The 18,811-nt window shown below is 46.9% G+C and overlaps 1 protein-coding gene and 1 long non-coding RNA gene across 3 annotated transcripts in view; one reads left to right on the top strand and one right to left on the bottom strand.

Moving 5' to 3' along the window:
- Positions 1 to 2,269: 2,269 nt before the first annotated feature.
- On the bottom strand, positions 2,270 to 3,161 carry LOC123653082. The gene is made up of 2 exons (XR_006742713.1): positions 2,953 to 3,161; positions 2,270 to 2,750 (listed from the first exon to the last, which is right to left on the bottom strand). It is a non-coding gene; the product is annotated as an uncharacterized LOC123653082 (long non-coding RNA).
- Positions 3,162 to 3,329: 168 nt separating this feature from the next.
- The window catches only part of SLC7A1 (solute carrier family 7 member 1), a 49,589-nt gene continuing 34,107 nt past the window's right edge, over positions 3,330 to 18,811 (top strand). The window contains exon 1 of one of the 2 annotated variants that reach the window (XM_036454628.2): positions 3,330 to 3,549. The gene's annotated coding sequence lies outside the window, so the exon portion shown is untranslated. The remainder of the gene's footprint in view (positions 3,550 to 18,811) is intronic. The other variant, XM_045588482.1, reaches the window with a different exon arrangement.

The raw sequence follows: 18,811 nt of genomic DNA, 5'->3' as shown, positions 1-18,811 counted from the left end.
TGTCAATGGCATTTTCTTCACATTTGTCTTGCTTCTTAGATCTGTAAATAGAGATATTCATCAAATTTGGATTTTTGCAATTACTTCTTCAAATACCTTTTTCTGTTAAGTGTGTTTTAGGCAGAAAAAGAGTTTATTTTTGGAACAAATAACACATTACTCTGTTTAGAAATGTGAGGTCATTTGGGGTAATCATTTAAACATAAGGATTTTAGCTTCCTCTGCTATAGGAGAGGAAATTAGGATCTTTACCTTGTGAAATTTATTTGAGAGTTGAACAGAATTGTGCTTTAAATTAGTATTTCCCAAACTTTTGACATATGTGTATCCCTTCTATTATTTTCGTAATGCCTAGTACCCCTCGTACTCATGAGAACGTAGAATTAGGTGCAGCTAAGCACAGTGCAGTGCATATCCCCACCCATTTATAAGTAAATGCTGGACCTTATTTGGTTTAAATCATTTCTCCAGGAGGCCCTGGTTCAAATGTACACATAACTTTGTTAACATCCTAAGACTCGTTTGTTGAATTACCTGGCAAAGAACATGGAATGTGTATAATCTTTGGTTGTGTCTGGAGGAAGCACAGGAAGTTCCCAGCATGGCACCAGGGTTTCTGGAGAATTGGAAAAGTGCAGTGAACATACATATTCCAACATGCATTTATCAGAAACCTGCTTTTCCCCAGTCACTGACCTTTGGGCAGAACTGGTTTATTCATCCTTATTATCAAACTAGAGGCCTGGTGCATGAAAATTCATGCACTGGAGAGGGTGTCTCTCAGCCCAACCTGCCCCTTTTCACAGTCTGGGAGCCCTCAGGGAGTGAGAGATGACTGGGTGATCAGGGGAAGGCGATGCACCATCACATCTCTGCTGCTTCCACTGCTGCAGTGCAAGCCTTGGCTGGCCCTTGGTTACCTGAGCCTCAGGTGGCCCTGGGCAGCTGGGCAGCCACCATTTAAGGATTGCCTGAACCAAGGGCCAGTCCTGGGCAGCTAGGCAGCTGAAGTCTGAGGCTTGCCTGCACCTTGGGCCAGCCCTGGGTGGCTGGGGGGGCTAAGGAGACTGGGGGACTCTGGAGGTAGGCAGCCAGATCCGCCTAGGGGTGGGCCTGGCCTTTCCTCATGCTTGCTCCTCCAGCGGGCTAAGGGCACTGGTGCTGCCATCTTGTGGCTGTGGGCACCACCGTGTTTGAGGGTGTGGCAGTCAATTTGCATATTCCCTCCTTACTGGCTATGGGCACTACCATCTTTGTGAGAGTCAATTAGCATATTCCCTCTTTATTAGATAGGATGTGTACAACACATGAGAAAATGTACAAAATAAGTAATCTCCATGTTGTTATATACTCTGCCACAGCAAAAACAAAACAGTAGAACAGATGTACTGTCAGAAATAATGTCTTTTGGTTTTCTTGATATTATTGGTTTAATCTGACAAGCATTTACTTTAAACCCTGGTGCTTTGTCTATGCATAATTTTCAGCACCAGGAAAACAACAGTTTCAAAACTGTAAGAGGAAACAAGTTTTCTAAGTTACCAGTTTAATTTCTTTATGTTGCTCAGAAAGCTCACAACAGTCTGGAAAAGAGGCTCATTGTGAGGGAATGTGCCTCTGTATTGGAGGAGAATGCTCCTGTTGGTTTTCTGATGATTATTTGCAGTGGGCAGGTGGAAAGCACTCCTGGAAATGAGTTGGACTGAATGAGGTCTGCTGGAAGGAAGATGAGCAGGTTAGGGGGTTAGTGATGACACAGGTTACAAGGCTAGAAAAGAAGATACAGCTTGGGGAAGAGAATGAAATTTTGCCACAATATGAGTCTGCATACTCATTTGCTCATTATTCATATGAGTATCTGAGCATATCATTAGCATATTATGCTTTGATAACGAAAGGGCAGGGTGGGGCTAACTCCTCAGAATGAGAGGGCAGGGTGGGGCAGGGCTAACTCCTGACTCTATTTTGTATTGTGGGGCAGGGCAGACTATCCTCCATTTTGTAACTGTACGCTAGCCCTCACCCAACCAATCAGGGTCAGCCAAAGCAGTGTCATCATATTGTCATCATATACCCCTATAAAACCCCCTGATCTGTTGAAGCTCTCTCTCTTCCGCCACATTGCTGTCGGTGTAAGTGGGACAGAGCCCATACTAGCATGGAATTCAGGTTTTCTGCTATTACACGGGACTCAGCTCCCTGGTGGTCTTTGGGGATCATGAAATCTGGGCATAACAATTGGTAAGTGGCTGGCAGATTGACCAGATACTTAGCATATTAGGCTTTTATTGTATAGAATTATAACCTTTTCCTAAACTAATACCCTGTGGTTATATGCTGTATAAATTGCTAGTGTAATTATAAGAGTATCATGACCAGTAATAATGAGACCTCTTTACTGACCAAGGACATTTGGCTGGCAGGAGGTGTGGAAAGGATCCAAATGCCATGGACACTGACTGATCTATAGGTTTTGGTTTTCCTACAAAGTCAGGAGGAGACTGTCAGGATGAATCTGACAGCTCATCTCCCCCATGTCACAGATTACTGGATTTCTATAGGTTGTACTCCTTCCTTTTTTTTTTTTTTTTTTTTTTTTTTTTTTTTTTTTAGCAAAGAAACAACGAAGAGGTTGCTGGTGAGGTGAGTAGTGTGGGATTTGTGTTCAAATTCCTGTCATCTCTGGGACAGTGACTCTGGGAAGAAAGCCGCTTGACTAGCTCTCTGGCCAGGTGTGCTGCTCCTTCCCTCTAGGGCACATGTGTCAAACACAAGGCCCGAGGGCCCAATCTGTCCCGCCAGGCCTTGCAATGAGGCGCGCACCGTGCTGTCATCACTGCACTCTGCTGCGTTTCCATCACAATGACAGTTTATGACTGTTCAGTAAACCATTCGGCCCGCGATTTAGACTGGATTTTAGATTTTGGCCCCTTCTCTGATTGAGTTCGACACCCCTACTCTAGGGGTACTGGCAGATGCTGGCTTTGGGGCCTTTCCTGGCAAAGGGCAAGGATACGTTATTTATAAACAGCAAAGGCACAACAATAAAAGAAAAGAAAAAGGCATTTGTATAATAATATTTTAAAACCCATTGAAGTGCCTCCCATATCTTTTACTTTTGGAAAAATAAAACTGGTGCTGGCTTGCTGGGCTCGCCGTCCGGGCTGGGCGCGGTACTGCTCGCCTCGCCTGCAGGGTCTGGGCAGCAGGGCCCTCAGGTTGCCAGAAATGGAAAGGGGGCGGGGCTCGGTGCGGGGAAACCCGGATGGCGCCACCTCCGCACCGCGCGCCCTCCCGCCCCCGCCGGCCGCGCCTCTCATTGGTTCTCTGGTGACGTTGACCGCGCGGGCCGGGCTGCCGGGTCCGAGGCGGGCGCGCGGCTGAGGAAACCGGGCGCGGGTCTCGCCGCCGCTCCATTCAGTCCGCGCAGGCAGGTGTGAGGGTCCACGCGACGGGCGGCGCGGCCACCGCCTCCGCTACCCGTTACCGCTCCAGCTCCCGCGCCTTCCTCCGAGCCTCGCCACCCCCGCGTCCGCGTCCGCCAGCTCGGTGAGTGCCCGGCCCGCCGCCCAGGGCAGCGCCGGGTCCGGTCCCCTTGGGCCCCGGGCGCGGGGGGCCGTGGGAGGGCGGCCCGGGCTTCACCCTGGGCGCCGGCATCCTCCGCGTGGCCGGGGCAGGGCGCGCGCGCCATTTTGCGTCCCTCAGGCGCGGCGTGGCGCATGATGCAACCCGAGGTAGGAGCGCGGCACCTGGCGCCCGCGGGCCGCGCGTGGAGCCGCGTGGTGGACGGACGGGTCGGGGCGGAGCTGCTCGGGCGAACTCTTGTACGTGGCGCGGGCACCGCACTGCGACCCGCCACGCGGCCCGTGACGTGACATTCGCCGCGGGCGCCAGGCCCCGCGGTCCCCGGGTCCCCGCGCAGGTGGCCCGCTGGGGGAGCCGCGACGCCCCCCTCTTCTCCCCAGAAACTCCGGAGGCGCGCCGCACCCCTTACTTGGGGCCCTGGGTTTTCCCAGGGAGGTCCCCTCTGGGTGGGCTTCCTTGTGACCGGACTTGGCCTGGAAAGGCCGAGTTCTCCTGTAGCATCCCGAGATCGAAGCTGGGGGAAGTTCGTCGGGCTTCATAACGACCTGACCTGTCTTCTCAGCATGTTCCTTGTAGGTCCGGCATTCCTTCCTTCCAGGATTGTGGGCGCGCAGAGCGGCGTGCCTCCAGCTCCTTCCCTTCTCCGTGCGCGTGGGACCAGCGGGAGTCCGCTTTGACTTGTGTGAGCGGGACAGCCAGACCCGTGCCTGCTGGAAGGAAACTCTGCTTCTCAGGCTCGCATGTGGAAGTCACCTGGAGTTGGGTTTATTCCAGATTTAGTTCCAGGAGGAGATGGTTGGGGGTTCAGCCCGAGGTATAGTCCCTAAAATGTGCTCTTAAAAATGTAACCAGTAGGACTACATATATTAGCCTCCGGCTAAATTTTCGAATTGTGGTTAGTATGAATTTTAGGTTATTTATGATTTGTCTTAACATTTCTTGGCTTTTTTGTTTGGTTCAGCTTTAAAGAAACCATGGTGGGGTTGCCTCCCTGACATTTTTAGTTGGTTTCAGTGGAACTATTATTTTTATATGAACACATCCTTTTGTATTTAAAACAAAAGGTCTTATTTAAATCACACAATCAGACATTTAGGGGATAAGGTCAACAATGGAATAAAATAGTTTTTAAAGGTTTAGCATAGTAAAGTTATGTTTAATCATTATACATAAAATTTAAAAGATGTCACAGGCATTTGATTAAACAAACAGGACAAAATTTAATAAAGGTCAGAAATGTACCCACATGTTTGAATCTGGATTTGAGCCACATTGGGTGCTGTTAGGTGTTATAATTATTTGCTTTAGAAGGAAAAAAAGGCTTGAAGGACAAGATTGCTGACTTCAAGAGCTTGAATTTTAATTACATTTGGTAGAAGGTTCTATTCCTTGATAGGATTAAATGCATATTTTACTGTTTTTCCCTAGTTTTTTTTTTCTTTTTTTTTTTTTTTTTTTTTTTTTTTTTTTTCTACTAAGGCCAGTAACTATGTTGGAGGGCCTAGCATTATGTCTAATTGAATTAATCCCTGTCGTGAGCAAGGGAGCATTCCTGAAAAGAGTCACTCACAGAAGTTTGTATGGGCATATTGCCACTTGACATAACTGTCATGGCTGACAGTGACTCCACATTGGATTGTCAAAGGGTGTCCAATTTCTATTCATTACTAACTATGTATTTGGAGGGCAGATTTGAAACAGGCATTAAGTGTATTTTTGTTACTGAGAGAAATATTGCCTGCAGTTGGCTGAGCCAAAGGCACTTTCTGAGATGTCCATCATTCTACCTGGTCCTTGATTCTCACTCCAAGTGGGACTTGTGGTGGGGCCCTAGTGTTTTTCTTTATTTTTATTAAAGTTTTTTTAAAAATTGATTTTGGAGAGAGGAAGAGAGGGGGGCATGAATTGAGAGAGAAAGAAAAAGAGAGGAAGAAAGCGAGAGAGAAAGAGAGAGAAACATTGATGTGAGAAACATCGGTTACTTCTCATACCTGTCCCAACTAGGGACCTGCAACTTGGTTTTGTGCCCTGACCGGGAATCGAACCTGCCACCTTTCTGGGTACGGGACCATGCTCCAACCAGTTGAGCCACACCACCAGGCACCTCGTATCCTTCTGTGTGATCGGGGCCCTCTACCTCTGTAGAGGGTCCCCTAGGACACGAGGCCTTTGCTTTTACTTTGAGTGAGGGTAGGGAACCATTGGAGGCTCTCATGATTTTCTCCTGAATAGAGAAGATATAAGGAGTTGCAGATATGGAAGCAGGGAGACCCATTCAGAGACTTGCAACTAATTCTGGAATAAAACCTTCTCTAGGCTATTTCTTCACAGGGGAGAGTGGCCGTAAGTAGTTTTGGTGAGAGGTGAGGGCAGTTTGGACTCGAGTAGACATACGAAGAGGTTGGATTCTGCTGCCCTGTAGATTTTAAAGGTAGACTCAACAGGATTGGCCACTGGAATCCCTGTGAGGTGTGAATGAGGTCTGCTATGAGTTTAAGAGGAATAGAGTTGCCACATTAGCAAGATGGGGGAAGCTGAGGAAAGAGCAGGTGGGGAAGGACTGAATCATAACTGCCACTCCACCCACAAGGGACAGGGCTGAAGATCTACCTTCTTGGGGCCCTTCCTAGGCTCGGTGCCTGGTAGCCACCTGCCCCAGATTCTCACCTAACTCTCATGCCTCCTCATGTCTGACCAGAGGTTCTCTGTGCCGGCAGCCCCCCTCTGCTCCCCTGCCGCCGCCTTTCAGTGGCTAGCTTGGTTGTGGGTTTGTCCTGTTGTCAGGATAGAGATCCTTTGCCACTTGGGATTCTAAAGCCACGGGGTGTATCTGCTTTTTCATTTCTGGGCCTTCAGGACCACCTTTAAGGGCTTTCTTGAGCCTTAGGCAATGGCATTGGATCCCAGGCCAAGGTTTCATCCATCTCAAGTTTTAGGTGTCTTCTAGCCAAGAAATATAGTAATAGGATCTTCAGTGGCAGAATATCTGCCTTGTAAACTATAGGAATTCTCTTTCTTTCTCCATAATCCCTGTTCACACCACAACTCCAAAGCAGTTTTGAAAATAACTACCCCTGCAGTTCAAAGGGAGTTATAATTTATCATGGAAGGATTAGTGTGCTTGCCACCTGAGAATCTGCTAGAAGAACAAGCAGCAAATTGGTTGAACAATTCAGTGGGCAACTATGTTCCTTTCACTCCAAAGGCACTCACTCCATCAGATATCCAGTGTCCGCCAAGCTGTGGGTGAAGCATGTACCTTACATGTCGCTCAGAATTTGTTCATCCCAGAACCATAGGCTGGAGGAATGCCATTTCTGGGCATCAGACTACACCCAGTGACCTCCATTTCGCTCCCCTCTCCCCCCGTTACTGTTATACATTTGCTGCAAGGCCTGGAGTTAGAGTGGTGTGCTGAGGGAAGAGCCTTCACAGCTTCAGTGTGCTGAGATGAGCTGCCATGGCACAAGGGCGCGTCTAGGAGCCAAGGGCAGGCGGTACCCGTGGTGGGGACAGTGCAACCTTAGGCTTTGCGGCTGTCGCTGTGTGCAGCCTCCAGAAAGTCCTCGAGACTGTAGATTGGGGAGGGTTCTGTGAAAGAATAAAGGGACTAGACTAAGTCAATATATTTAGATTCCTTTCATGAAATATGTTCTTTCATGAAGTAAGCCTACTGTTCTGTGATGGTAATTTAGAAGTCCAGCTCAGGGAAACCTTTAAAGGCTAAGGTGAGAGGGACTTACATGGAGATAGGAGGAAGAGCCTTCCTTCCCTGAGTAGGACCGGGTACATTTATGCATCATCTCTTCCTTGTTCCTGATGGGCTTTTCTCTCTTTCCTGTGTTTTTGTGTGGAGAGGGGATGGCAGTTTGATTCCTTAACATTCTGTATTCCTCCAATAGTGCTTTCTTAACAAGATTCCGTCGGTTCTTGACTGTGAGAACAATCAAATATGTTTCCACTTGTTTAAGAGTGGGTCCTACACTGCCTGCGTGCTCCATGCACAGTGGGCTCCGCAATGTAGAGAACATCAGTGCTGGGCTGAGCTGCAGGGGAGCAGCCTGAGCTGGTCACAGGGCCAAGCATGATTGGGGCGGAGGAGATGGTGTAGGCCTTCCCGCAAAAAGGGTGGATCTCAAACTGGGCTCCACTTATAGGCGGAGTGCCTGTTCTAAGATCTCTCTCAGAGCCACGTTTAACTTTTCCGTGCTGCTTGCATAATAATTGACTTCTAGTGCTTTCTTTATAGGAGTGAAGTAATCCACTTGCACACTTAACACAGCTTCTGGCACAGATGAAGTGCTTGATATAAACGTTAGCTGTTTTACTGGAAAGAGCTCAGTTCTTTGATTTAGATGTAGAGAGAAACCATATTTATAACAACTTTATCTTGCTAGCCCCTTTTGCCAAGGTGTTAACATGTAGTCCTGTTACCTTGTTGTGTCTGCATTGCAGGGGCAAGTAGTGCCAGGCTGTTGTGAGGACATTGATCCTCTGCTGATCTCAGTCTAGGATCTCTGGATATGGCCCTGTCTTGTACATTGTCCCCTGTGGGCCCGGAGGGCTCTCTTTACCACTGACCTTTCCTCTGCTGATCTCGGTCTAGAATCTCTGGATATGTCCCCTGTAGGCCTGGAGGGCTCTCTTTACCACTGACCTTTCACAGTTGAGATCATGGAGGGCTTCCTGTGGCCTTTTTGCCACATATCTGGGATTGGGCCTCTTGAGATCTCTCAGCCCCATTCTTAGTGCTTGCCTGCGCATGTGTGGGAAAGTATGTGTTTGTGTATTTTTTTGGGGGTATTTGCCCTCATAGTCATCCTGACCCCCCAACAATTTGTCCAAATTACCCTGAGGGCTTTGGGTTTAAAAATCAAAGCCCGATACTTAGGGCCATCTCTGTTTTCCACCTGACTTCTCCTGGGAGGTGGTAACGTGCAATCCTCTAGTGCCTTGAGTTGGGGGTGCATTACTGGGGACAGCAGAAAGAAGGGGAGGGTTACAAAACTGTCTCACCATATTTCTCCATACTGTTCTGTTACCTTCCTATCTGCGATGAAGGTGCTGGAATTGATCTTGTGAAGTTGGCGTGCAGATATGTTCTGTTTCTCGTATCTTCTGATCTGCCTACCAAGCACCATTAACCAGAGTCTTGTACACAAATGGGAAGGAAGGCAGCGCCCTGGGCTGGTGGAGATCAGGAATCATAAGCACAAGCTTAGGACTCATTGTGCACTCTGCACTTTGTTTCCATTTAGTCCTCGCCACCTCTGAGGAGTTTGGGGCTGCTGTTTTGACTGACGGGGAAACAGAGGCACTGAAGTGATGTAAGCTGCCTGCAGGCACACAGGTAGGTAGTGAGTTGCAGAGCAAGGAGCTGATTCTGGGGGCCTGGCCTGAGTCCTACCCAGCAAGTGTGCTGTAGGGCCGTGGGCATCAGCCTCACCGGGGGCCTCGGCCTCCTTGGGACTGTGTTCTGCACGCCATGTGCCTGGGGCAGGGCTGGGCACCCAGGTTTCAGCGTAGGAACCTGAAGGCCCTTGTCCCCACCCTCCTCCTCACTGAGTGAACCTGGGAAGTGCAGGGGTCTGCTGCTCTGCCGCTGGACAGCGCCCTTCTTTTTCCCTCTGTCCAGTTCTCTGTGGTCTTTGAATGCAGGTCTTTCCCCTTGAGCCCCAGCAGCAGAGCTCTGGGCACAGCTGGCACTATGTCCCTGGGACAGCGGTGCTGGGCAGTGGCCAGAACCCGGAGCTGGCATGTGTGAGAGAGGCTGCACGGCATTCTTTTTGGGTCAGTAGCTTGGCATTCACATTCCCAGAGTCAAGCTGGATGGGGGACTTCCTGCCCAGGCCCCGGGGAGCCCAGTTCCATTTGTCTACACCTGGTCATCTGCATGTGGGGACAGCCGTGGGCAAGGATCTTGTGGGAGCTGGACTCTATAGGGAAAAGTTGCTTCCAGACTGTACTCCATCCTTTTCAGGACCAGTGCTAGAGAGGCCCTGCCCTCAGACCACCACCTTGCTGATCGCTGTCGTGTGGGAGGTGGGGAATTCCCTCCTTCCTTGGGAAACACTTCTTTGACCTCACAACGCATGGGCCATCTCTGCTAGGGCGACTCCCCAGCAAGCCCATCCCTTCCTGCCTTTCAACCTACTTTCTCTCCCCCCCCCCCTTTTTTTTTTTTTAAACTTTTGTTAGCATTTATTTTATGTTGAATTTACTCCTGAGCCATACATTTTTGTTTCTTCAGCTTTTCTTCTATGCAACTCTCTCTTCTGGTTTGGGGACCATATGCTCTTTTTCAGTGAGGATCCTCTCCATGTGGCCGGGCGAGCTCCTTATGAGCTGATCCCCCATGAGCTCTGTAAGTTCTGTTACCTCTTGGGGGCTTTGTTCGCCTGGATGAGCTCAATGGACCTTAGAGTCTACATCACATGAGTCAAACACAAGGCCCGCGGGCCAAATCTGTCGCGCCAGGCGTTGCAATGTGGCCCGCACCGCGCTGTCATCACTGCACTCCGCTGCGTTTCCATCACAATGACAGTTTATGACTGTTCAGTAAACCATTCGGCCCACGATTTAGGCTGGATTTTAGATTTTGGCCCCTTCTCTGATTGAGTTCGACACCCCTAGTCTACATCTAAATCCCGCAGTTCAGTATTGCTCTCTGCATTTTAAACCATGTGTAGTAAAATTCGTACAGAAAAAGTGAAAGAAGAAGAGAAAATCACTATTCCAGCACAAAAGCTAGTGCCAGGTGGAGAGCTCATGGAAGGTGCTGGAAGATCCAGCTCAGGGTGTTCTGGTCACCGTAGTCTGCACTCACACACCCAGGCAGCAGCCCAGAGCCAGGACAGGGCTGTGGGGAAGAGAGGGTTCCAGATTGGAGCCAACCCAACTTAATGCCGCTGCCCACCACTCGGGCTGCTGCCCACCTCAGCAAGTGAACTGAATGACCGCAGGGTGAGGCAGGGTGTAGGTCATTATTAAATACCCAGAACTTGTTCAAAACCGGAGAAGTGTTGCAGGTCCTCTCTTGTCTGGTCTATACCCCTTGCTCCCGAGACTTACAAAGGGCAAGGATGGGTATGGGCCCTTGGTCTGGAGAAACACAGCTGGCTCTTGGCAAACATCTCATAATTATGGGCCCGTGCAGGAAGAAGAGGTGACATTCTAAATTGTGTTTTGCTTTTTGTTAGTGACTGCTCCATTTCTAGGGGAAGGTTTAAGAACTGTGTTTGAAGTGTGGCTCTTCCTCTGCCTTTCATGTATGAAGGTCATCACCTGCAATAACTGAGTGGGGCTCCACTTTTTCCTGGCCAGAAAAGGATCTTCGCTGAGTGAGTCTTGTTTCGGGAACGATTCTTTCTTAGAAGTGCTGTTGCGTTGTCCACGGCTCCCAGTTATCTGTATCTCAGTTTCCCTGAGCTGGTAATGCACATTGTGTATGAAAAGAGACCTCTGAAGGTCATGATCAAAAGCCTCAAGTATTTTTTCAGGTGTTTGTTTTTTTCTCCCTCTGCACCAGACCCTCCCCTTGAAGGAGCTGGCCTTGAGAGTGACTGTGGCGGACAGCCGCCCAGGCTGCGCACACCCCGCTGGGACACGGAACACCTAACCTGGACAGGCCAGGATGGCAGGGCTCTTCTTCAAAGAAACCCTTTGAAGTGCAAAGATTTCCTTTCCTGAAAAGAAGGGAAATTGAAATTGTTCTGTGCAGACAATGTTCTCTTAGATCAAAGGGGGAGTGGGGCTTATAAAGGAGATCCACAGTAGACCTACTGTGGCATGGTGAAGATGTGACTGTGTTGATGTCAATGTCCACTGCCCGGAGTGTGAGTTGGTGAGTTGATATTTTCCTTTAAAAAAAGTTTTTTATTTTTTATTTTTTTTATTTTTTATTGAGGTCCTAAATCTAGACCTGACAATGTTATATTTTTGTCTCTCTTCTGTGTTTTTATATTGTGTTAAGCATTTAGAAAGACCTGTTGGGAAATTATGACACCTCCATGATGGAAAATTTGGTGGCTAATAGAAATGGCATTTTCAAAGGACATTTGATCTAATAGGAAAATCTTTACTGTTCAAAGTGAAAAATATCTGGATGGAAATTTTCCTATTGAGTGTTATCTTAATACGATACATGTATTTACACAGAAAGAAGTGTTTGAACGGCTTTTTGTCTTGCTTAGAAAACAAATATTCTTTAACAAGGTTATGTATATAATCCTGAAAATAATTGTAAATAAAGGGAATTGATTCTACAGAACAAGAGCACCGGGACATAACAACTAGAATTAGACAATTTGCCTCCTTTATTAAAACCTACAAATCTCTGTCCTTGTTTCTCAGAAACTTCTTTTATTTACTATACTTTCAATGAAAATAAACTTAGTGTAAGAATTCAGGATACTTAATTTACAGTCTCCTAAAAATTTATCTCTAAGTTATAAATATCATTACCACTATTAGTATTTGAGAAGATTCCTCCAAAACTTGATTTTATGCTGTTGTTAATGGTAATATTCTGTGAAATAAGGGGTTCTTTATCATTGTCATTATATAACATGTCCCCTTGAACCTACAAACTTAATATTTTAGCAGTTAGTTTGTTTTTTTTTTGTTTTTTTTTTTAAACCACAGCTTTTGTTGAAAGACATGTCTTTTCCCCTAAATGGCAATGTTGGCAGGCATTAGGCAAAAACATTTCTTAATTTTTTGAGTAATCTGTACTGAACTGAGAAGAATGTCTTCCTAGTCTGCATTTGATACAATCAGAATTTGGGAAAATTACCAGATAATTTTCCCTAGGACTTGGGCCTTGTTACTGGAAGCTCTCTTGGGTCTATGGTCTGGTGAGATAAGTGCATAGCTTCCTTGGGTGATTTTGAGTGGGGGCAGAGCCTGGGCATGGGGGCTGTGGCGGGAACACATTCCATACAAATTCGGGCACTTTCCTGTTACTCTGGCTGCAGGCCTGTTAGCATCTTGCCTGAGGATATGCACGGGAGTTCTTGTGGAATCACTCTGGAGAGCCTTTGAGTTGATGGGAGATGAATGTGAACGTTCTGGGTTGTCTGGCTGTGACACCCAGCTGGCCCCTCAAAACCCCAGCAGGGGTCTCTCCCACTAGGTGTGTGGCTGTGCAGTAAGGAAACACCATTTGCCCTGAAGAGGAGGCCTCCCTGGAGCCATGAGAGAGGGAGTGAAGCTTCCCTCCACACTTAGCAGCCCTGCCCCACATTTAAATGAGTGACTCAGAAATTGTAGTCCTCTTCCCTTCTTCTGTAATTGCTGCTAGACTGTCTGGAGCTTACAGGACTTTATTACTTGTCTGGTCATGGGAAAGACTCCTTGAAAACTTTGTGCCCTGAAGGCCACATACCTTCTAGGTTTAGACCTCATGAAAGGCCTGGACCTGCACATGCAAACTGTACATGGGTAAAAAAAAAAAAAAAAAAAAATGTGTAAACCCAGGGACAAGACTAACCATGTTATATTTGTTTCTGGAAATTTAGCACACAAAACAGGAGACATTTTCTCTGTATAGTGCATCTTGGGCGACTTTTGTAATTTGCCTCTTCATTATTGATATCTCTTCATCTGTATCTAAAAAGCATATAGGTAGGTATACACAAGGGTTGGACAGACATGGAAATATAGGCAGGTGTTAAGGATAGAGAAAATACATTTTAGTGAGTCTATAAGTTCAATAATTTACATAATGTAATAGGGTCTTTCAAATCCTAAAGTCAAACTTCAGATGTCTTTAAACAACCTAGACCAGGACATACATACACACAACCCCCTTAAGCCTGCATACCATTTACTTACTAATACATTTGGTTCTGGATAATAGGGATGAGTTGCTAACGGTAAAAAGGCAGGCCCATCTGGGTCCCAGAAGTGCTGGCCTCTGCCAACAGGGGAGACCTGCTTTTGAATAGTCAGGGAAGAACTTGGCTTCATTTGTCTGTCATTCAATTAAAAGCTTTGTGCCTCCTGTGTATATTTGCACTGGGGAATTTGAGGTAAGCGAAGTCTGAAAAGCAGACAGTGGTCCTGCTTCCCCAAGTGCTTTACTGAAAGTGTTCTGAAAGTATCGGGAAGTCTCCCAAAATTCCGTGATCTAAGTGGGATTCTTGTACTTTCTCACAGGGGAAGAAGTGGGGAGAAGTAATGGGAATGTGGTGATACTGCATTCAGTTTTATGTGATTTTTATTTTTACTGGGTTGTCTGGTCATTAATTCATATGCTCATTAGAAGGCTTTCTGTTAAGTGACATGGAAACATCATTTACATTGTTCTTCAAAATGTGGAACTCCTGACCCTTCTGTAGAGGGTGGAGAGCCAGGACCGGAACTTCTGGGGAGAGCTTTGGGTGGGTGTGGTCGGATGGATGGGACTGATCATGTGCTTTCACACTTTGCATTCTTCATGTAGTCCCCTTATGAAGTCCCACCATACCATTGTTTCTTTGGGAAAATCAGGTGTAATTTATGGCACCTCATGTGGAAGTGTAGAGGGTAGCTTATAGTCACCTTGTTTACACCTTTCAGTCTCTAGGAACTTGTGCTTTTTTTATGTCTCACCAGGTGTGTTGAGCAGTGTATTGCATGAGTGGAACTTTGCAGTTGGGCCTGTGAATAATTGTGCTGCTTATAACATTCACCTTGGCAGAGAGGAAAATCCACCAGCCAAGGGAAGGTGTCTTGATAGTTCAGCAAAGCAGCCAGGGAGGAATTGAAGCCCCTTTTTAAGGTGTGCAAAAAGGCTATAACCGCCGAAGCTGGTTTGGCTCAGTGGTATAGCATCGGTCTGTGGATTGAAAGGTCCCAGGTTCGATTCTGATCAAGGGCAAGTACATTGGTTGCGGGCATATCCCTGGTAGGGAGTGTGCAAGAGGCAGCTGGTCGATGTTTCTCTCTCATCGACGTTTCTAGCTCTCTCTCTCTCTCCCTTCCTCTCTGTAAAAAATCAATAAAATATATTTAAAAAAAAAAAGGCGCAAGGAACCCCTCCCTCCATGTGTGTTTGTGGTTGTCTGAGTCGGGTGAGGTAACCCATAGATCAGGACGGTTTCGTGAATGTGCTGGGGAGCCGGATATGGTGAACATGCTTGATGAAAGGTGCTTAGAGCCTGCAGTCCTCTGTCCCCTGCTGCCTGGCCCTGAGGTCCTTCTGGGACCCAACACCTCCTCCTCTCAGAGTGCCCCCTGGCTTGCCCAGGATTCCAGAGACCTTTATACCACCAGGCTGTCTATGGACGAATGTGATCCTAGGCCAGACCGAGTAGGCAGTTTTTGCTTTTAGACTTGGAAGACATTGCATTAGGATATTATTTCCTTTGGGGTCCAGCCCAAAGCAGGAAATCGGTGACATTCCATGATTTTGTATTCACTACAGAGCTTTGGGTGGCTTGGTGTCCACACTATACACATGGACGCTGGGTGGAGAACAGTACTAATCTGATATAGTAGAAACAGGATGATGACAAAGATTTTGACTGAGAAGTGCCACTTTGCCTATGTTAGCCCAGAAATGTTGAGCAGGGCTACTGCTAAAAGAAAAGGCCCTGGGCCCAGTGTCCAGACTCTCCTCTTCCTTGGAATGCTCCAGAAGAGCCATGCTAGTCAGAGTGTACATTTCCTCATGCCTCTGGCAGTGAGCAGCGTTGGGTCAGGTCATTCCTAGTCTTGATGCAGCCTCCTGGCTGCTTATGGACAGGTGGGGTCAGGAACTTCCTCCCTGGGCAGCTGGTGGCTGGTAACAGCCCCTTGACAACGGTAACCTTTTGTGTGTGGCATCTGCTGCTGAGGTTTTGGAAAATTGGGATAGGCCCTGAAAAGTTTCAGTCCCAGACTATCTCACCAGGGAGGAAGCTTGAGGGAGGTTACTTTTCAAAAGGACCAGACAGCCATACACATAAAAATATATACAGGCCCCACCCAAGGGAAAAGAAAGCAAGCTGGCCCGTGTTTACACCCGCTGGAATTTAGGATGAAGCGCTTCTGTAGCAGTGCTTCTAAAAGGAGTCCTCTTCTGCCAGAAACATTTCTTTTGGAAAATCCAGAGTTCCTGTCTTTGCTTCTCCCTTCCTTTTCTGACACACACTTTGTCTGCCTAGTGCACATGTGTCAAACAAGGCCCGCGGGCCAAATCCGTCCCCAATGTGGCCCGCACCGCGCTGTCATCACTGCACTCCACTGCGTTTCCATCACAATGACAGTTTATGACTGTTCAGTAAACCATTTGGCCCGCGATTTAGGCTGGATTTTAGATTTTGGCCCCTTCTCTGATTGAGTTCGACACCCCTAGCCTAGTGGGATAGAGACACAAGTGATGTGAGAGAGAAGGGGAGGGGTCTTGCCTGCTCTCAGGTACACATGCAGGAATAAGGGCTATCATGACTCTTGTGAACTAAACCGCTTTTGATGGGCTGAGACCGGAGCCCATCCAAGGGGGTGCTGAAGGACCACTGTTCTCTGTATTCTGGGTTAGACCAGCCTGGAGACGAAAGGGGGAACCCTGTTAAGGGCACTCTGCCCAAGCCCTTTAGATTTGCCTTAACAGACCCGACCCCTTGATGGGAGAGCCTTCTTATTTGGATATGAAGATGCGTATTTATAAAAATAACACGCCCTTGCATTGAGTTCACAGAAGGTTCAAAGGAAGACAAAGGATGGCAAGTAGTCAGGTTTGCAAAAAAGGCTTCACTTGTGATGCTTCAAAAATCTGCTCTGTGGACAGAAATCCGATAAGGGTTATATTACAGAGAAGGGGAACGTTCTGATCTGTCAGTCCCAAGGAAACCTTTGCTTTTGTTTGGGGGTGGAGAAGAGTTCATATGAGGGGTGACAAAGATTTGGGACTTCCCAGTCTGGCAATACCCAGAGAAGAAGTGACCACAGTGTAAGACTCTTGAAGGCTGTGGCAGGTCGATCCATAGATTTATCACCCAGCTTTGGAAGTCAGAGCTTGTCCCTTGCCTGGATTCTCAAATATTTTTAGAATAAATAGAAAGCAAACAGTGCTTTCCACAGCCCATGATAAACTGACAACCAGCGGGAGCAAAGGTGTGAAAAGGAAGAGGCTCGGGAAGAACGTCCTTATTGGTAGCATGGGGGAACCAGGGGTGCTGGGGTTATCTCCTAACAGCGCTGTACCAACATGTCTGCTCACAAAGATTGCCTTGTGGGCTTTCCCAAAGATAGGACTCTTGGCCAGAGAAGACCATGTTTGACTAAGATATTATTTCTTATGTTTTTGGCATTTCAGAGAGGAGCAAGTTGTCATTGTAAAGTGAGTTGCAGCCCAGGATGGACACAGCCCTCTCATCTGAATTTGGAGCCCCACTTGGAACTGAATTCCTGGAGTTTTCTGTGCTCTTTCTGGGATGTCTTCTTCTAGCCCATTTCTCCCTTACTCGGGACCTCCGTGGGCCAGTCCCCAGTTCCTACTAAGCCTGGCATTTTGCATGTTTGATCTGAAATTGGTATTGTTGCTATCAGCCTTTAGAAAATGGGGAGAACTGGAGACCCAAGAATCAATGACATTGCCAGTGACACTAATTTTAAGGCCAGATTGATGGGATTAATTAACTCCCTGCTGTTGGAGGATTGGCCCACCTCATCTGAGAGAGAGGTGTGGTTCTTTCTGCCTGCAGAAAGCATCCTGTTTCTTGACTGCAGTACCAGGCATTCATGCCCTTATTCACAGAGCATTAGGCAAATTGAGCATTAATGATGTTCGGTAAGAATTAATAAGAAGTATATCTTCAGCTCTCAAGGGGGATAGGTCCTCCTTAGGAAGTTGTAAGGCAGTGGCAGGTGACCATTGCTGGCACCAGTGTCCACCATGAGGACAGAAATACATCCCTCTGGGCCAAGTTTGAAAAAATTAGTATTAAGAACATGGACTCCATTTGGAATTTAAACTTTTCAGGCATCGGTAGGGAAAAACTTTTGGTTAAATTTGTACACATAGCAGATCCAAAAGCTTAATACAGCCTTTATTGTGGCTACCCTTGATCTGTTTGCAGATTCTAAATTTGGGGACTTTTAGCAGCATGGAAAGTTGACATTGGCAAAGCACACCTAGTTTTCTTTGTAAAAATTCAAAATATACTGGGGTTTATTCTAGAGGCAGGATACAGTGCTGTATTTTTGAAAATATAGGTCGTCTTTTTTTTTTTTTTTTTTAAGTTTGTTGTTTTGATAAGGCATCCCTGGGATTTCTTCCAGCACAGATCAAGGGAAATTGGCACAGGGTTGAATAATACTTTTATGTATAAATAAGAAAATCGTGGTATTCTTAGATGTTTGTTTAAGTGCTCCCATAACTAAAGAACAGTTGCAACTATTACACAAAGGGGCTTGGAAAAATGTATCTGAACTGGCTTGGCTTCAGTTTGGGAAGTGGTAGCCTAATTCTTCTCAAACTGCATCTGACCATGTGCTTCGTTGGGAGGGAATCAGACCATGTGCTTCATTAGGAGGCATAGCAGATGTTTTTGTTCACATGCTTGCTGGAGGCCCCACACAGTTACTGGTGATTCCTGCTGCAAATAAGCAGCTGGCAAACCGGTAAAATGGCAGACAGCTTTTGAGAGGTGGTGAGTGCTGTGAAATATGAAGATACACCTGAGACAGTATCGTTATATAGGTTTCAAAGCAAAGCTCGCCAGGAAGTGTAGCATTCGTTCCTGTATTCATTCATTCAGCAGTTACTGGTTGGGTGCATGAGGTGCTAGTACCAAGTTACCTGAGGGCTGCCTTCTGGGGGATCCTCTGTAGATACTGTGAAGGTGCAAGCAGTTGGCTGAGAACCCCATTCCTTTATGATGAAGCCAACTACAGAGAGTGCCAATGTCTGCCCACTACTTCCATTCCCCGGAAAACGAAGGTCCTACTGTTAGGCTAACCCTGCTCACAATTGCCTCTTGGTTTATGTAGGCAGTCTTAGGTCTGTCATCAGTCCTCACCCCATCATCTCTGAAATATTTCATTTTTGTTGGCCAGATTCTCTACTTTTATTTACAGGTCCCCAAACTTTCATCTATATGAAGCCCTTCATGTTTGGAAATGCCCTTTTTTGTTATTGTTCATGTTCTTTCTCCCCTATTTTTGTATATTTTTCTATGTTTTTGTGTCTGTCCTTTCTCTCCAGTCAAACGACAAGCCCCTGTAGGGCAGGGACCACCTTGCATTGTCTGTCGCCTGCAGT

Source organism: Pipistrellus kuhlii, unplaced genomic scaffold (assembly GCF_014108245.1).
Source record: "Pipistrellus kuhlii isolate mPipKuh1 unplaced genomic scaffold, mPipKuh1.p scaffold_m20_p_3, whole genome shotgun sequence".
NCBI lineage: Eukaryota > Metazoa > Chordata > Mammalia > Chiroptera > Vespertilionidae > Pipistrellus > Pipistrellus kuhlii.
This window is presented reverse-complemented; position numbering and strand designations above follow the sequence as displayed.